Source organism: Saimiri boliviensis, chromosome 4 (genome assembly GCF_048565385.1).
Source record: "Saimiri boliviensis isolate mSaiBol1 chromosome 4, mSaiBol1.pri, whole genome shotgun sequence".
NCBI lineage: Eukaryota > Metazoa > Chordata > Mammalia > Primates > Cebidae > Saimiri > Saimiri boliviensis.
Window position 1 is genome coordinate 46,724,298 of NC_133452.1, and position 3,980 is coordinate 46,728,277.

The 3,980-nt window shown below is 40.8% G+C and overlaps 1 non-coding gene across 1 annotated transcript; it reads left to right on the forward strand.

Moving 5' to 3' along the window:
- The first annotated feature begins 489 nt into the window (after positions 1 to 489).
- LOC120363395 (U6 spliceosomal RNA) lies at positions 490 to 597 on the forward strand. Its single transcript, XR_005578951.1, has one exon. It is a non-coding gene; the product is annotated as a U6 spliceosomal RNA (small nuclear RNA).
- Positions 598 to 3,980: the final 3,383 nt, after the last annotated feature.

Genomic DNA, 3,980 nt, shown 5'->3' on the forward strand with positions numbered 1-3,980 from the left:
CCACTCTTACCTTTCTAACCACCTACCTAAACAAAATCATCCGAGCCAGATCCCTGCTATGTTCTCCTAATACCTGGGACTTCCTTTGTAGCACTTACCAAAACTGTAATTATCTAATGATTTGAATTTTTTTTTTTTTTTTTTTTTTTTTTTTGTATTTTTGTATTTTTAGTAGAGACGGGGTTTCACCATGTTGACCAGGATGGTCTCGATCTCTCGACCTTGTGATCCACCCGCCTCGGCCTCCCAAAGTGCTGGGATTACAGGCTTGAGCCACCGCGCCCGGCTTGAATTTTTAAAAATTATCTATCTTCACCACCTAGAGTGCCCCACCTTCACCTCACTTCCTTCAAGGTTGTATCCCTGGCAACACTCACAATGCCTGTTCATAGCAGAGGCTCAAGGATAGTCTCATAGACATCTTCAAATTGCTAGTACTTAGCACATAGCATGTAAATCTAATGTTTCTTGGTTAAAACTTTGGCTACTGTGCTTCCTTCAGCAGCACATATACTAAAAATTGGAACGATACAGAGAAGATTAGCATGGCCCCTGCTCAAGGATGACACGCAAATTCATGAAGGGCGAAAACTCCGTCTCAAAAAAAAAAAAAAAGTAAATGACATGCAAACTATATGCAATTCACAAAGTTTCTGCTTGGAAATAATTGAGTTCACCAGAAACCTAAAATGCCACAGACATTATCAGTCCTTGGTGTTACCACACTGCAATTCCTTCTTATTTTTATTTCTCTGTCTTTTTATTTGTTTATTCTGTACCTTGACACTTCCCTCCCACTCCTGATGTTAACCATGCTGCTTTGCCCAAGTGTGACCTTCAGATGGTATTCTATGAGTTACTCTCTCTCTGTGGTCTGCACAATGCACCGACAGACTGGTATAAATGTTTGAAGCCTCCTCCTGCCAGCAGCCTCAGCGGCTCCTTTTCTTTCCTACTTTAGGGATGCTTTGTCAGCCTATGAATGCTGCCACTTTGGTTGGCTTTGTGGAGACAGCTTGTGCTCAGATGTGATTTAGTTGTAAGCTGATTGCTGCTCCATATGTGAAGAGAAAAAGAGCATGACCAGTTCCGAGGCAGCCAGTCAGGGTGCCCCAGCCTATTACGTCAGCATCGCATGATGCTGGACTGGGTAGTGCCAAACAGTCTCTTCTTGGCGTCCTTTCTTTCTTTCTTCTTTTCTTTTCTTGGTCTTTCAAGGAAAGATATGGGAAAAGAGCAAGAGATGCAAGCAAGAGAAGCCTGCCTTTCCTTGAAAATTACTAAACACTATCATTATAAATTACATTTTTTCTTTAAAATTGAGGTTCTATAATGGAGGAAGGAGTAAAAAGGGATAGAATCTTCGGGAAGAAATAATTTATATTATATTGAAACTCGGATGTGAGATATCAGTTTTATCGGTTTTGGTACTTTATCAATGTTCCCCCAGCCTCCAACTTGCTACCAGGTTTCTGTAGTGGTTATATTAATTTTTGTCTAGAAATATGTATGTACATTAACAGAGCAGAGACAGAAAATAATACTTTCACATGGGAAGAGGGTTAATTCAACATAATTAGAATTCTTCTGCTATCTTAATGTTCTAGTTATTATCCCTCAGACTTCATTGCTTAAAACAGACTGTATGGTTTAAAAATATAGTAGGCTAGTCCCCATATGTCTCATCATTATCACATATTGTTCAGGGGAGGCTTATTTGAAAGTAATGTGACACATTGGATTTTACCAGTGTTGTTATCTGAGAACTGTACCATGGAGATTCCATATGCCTTGCTGAAGCAATTTTAGTAGGTGTTGATAACTAATTTTCGCAACAGGTTTTATGGCAATCAACAGTGTTTCGATCTTCAGTTTGAACATCTGATCAAGAAGGTTTTTTTTTTTTTTTTGAGACGGAGTTTCGCTCTTGTTACCCAGGCTGGAGTGTAATGGCGCGATCTCGGCTCACCACAACCTCCGCCTCCTGAGTTCAAGCAATTCTCCTGCCTCAGCCTCCCGAGTAGCTGGGACTACAGGCACTCACCACCGTGCCCAGCTAATTTTTTGTATTTTTAGTAGAGACGGGGTTTCACCATGTTGACCAGGATGGTCTCGATCTCTTGACCTTGTGATCCACCCGCCTCGGCCTCCCAAAGTGCTGGGATTACAGGCTTGAGCCACCGCGCCCGGCCCAAGAAGGTTTTTAAAATAAGAGCCTTATTCTATTGAGGTCCACTAACTTCTCCATAACACATGAACCAAACCCTAAAAACATTTCTTGTTGCTTATCTACAATAGAATTGCAAATTTTCTGTCTGATCACCTGGGGCTAACAAGGGTACCCTTCCCGATAACACTTTTTTCCCCAAAAATTAGAGAAAGGAGGAATTTGTGTTAAAAATAAAGGAAGGAGGAATTTGTGTTAAAATTTGTATGTTTTCTTATTCTTCTGAGAAGAGAGATAACTTTCTAAGAAAATTTATTCCAGTTATGAAGCAGAGGCACCGAATCACACACTTCAAGTCTGTCACTTTTAACAAAGTTGATTGATTGTGTGAGTTTATGCCTGTCTCCTTTCCCTTAGCAAAGGAAGCCTTAGCTTTGTCTTTAATTTCTGAAACGATACCAAGGATATCTTTATGTATTACTTAATAAATTTTTTATTTGATAAGTAGCATTGTCACTGTAAAAAAATTAGAAAAAGCCGAAAACAAAAAGGAGAAAAGCATTCCATTATTCTACTACATAAAAGGAACCTCTCTTGTTATTAAATGATTGATTGGCTGACAGGTTCTCTAACTCATGTAACAGGTGTGTGTTTAGCTCTTTGATGAAGACCGCCAGCCTCTCCTGCAGCATCTCCACATCATTATGGTTGGGGGCAGTAAGAACTAATGCGGATCCCAGTCTGTTTTTGATTAAGCTCATGCTTAAGGGATCCAGCTTGTTCTAACTCTCTCTGATTTTACATTCAGTTCCCCTTTCAAATTGTCTCCTTTGTGCACTTGAGGCTCCAGCATCAGATGCAAAAGCTACCACTTTATAGAGGCTGTTTAACCAGATCCCCAAATTGCATACAATCAAATCTGTGTAACAAATCCTTTCTTTCACAAAAATAGATAGATAGGTAGATAGATACCCTTTAATGGTTTTGCATCTCTGAATGAAACCCAAGCACCATAGTGAATTGATAATCACCATTACTGATATTAAAAATACACCATCTATTTTTTCATTTTTTTATTTTTTGTATTCATATGCTTACACATTTTTTTTTTTTTTTTTTTTTTTTGAGACGGAGTTTCGCTCGTTACCCAGGCTGGAGTGCAATGGCACGATCTCGGCTCACCGCAACCTCCACCTCCTGGGCTCAGGCAATTCTCCTGCCTCAGCCTCCTAAGTAGCTGGGATTACAGGCACGCGCCACCACGCCCAGCTAGTTTTTTGTATTTTTAGTAGAGACGGGGTTTCACCATGTTGACCAGGATGGTCTCGATCTCTGGGCCTCGTGATCCACCCGCCTCGGCCTCCCAAAGTGCTGGGATTACAGGCTTGAGCCACCGCGCCCGGCTATGCTTACACATTTTAATTCAAATGTAATGCATTTTTATTTTACCCAAATGTGACCACTCAATAATACTTTTCTTCAACAAAAATAAGTACCTAAAATAATGTTTTAATTATCTGTGGTCATAATGCTCTAAGGCATGTATTAAAATGTGTCTTGAGGCTAGGCGCAATGGCTTACGCCTATAATCCCAGCACTTTGGGAGGCCAAGGTGGGTGGATCACAAGGTCAAGAGATCGAGACCATCCTGGTCAACATGGTGAAACCCTGTCTCTACTAAAAATACAAAAATTAGCTGGGCTTGGTGGTGCGTGCTTGTAGTCCCAGCTATTCCGGAGGCTGAGGCAGAAGAATTGCTTGAACCCAGGAAGCAGAGGTTGCAGTGAGCTGAGATCGTGCCATTGCACTCCAG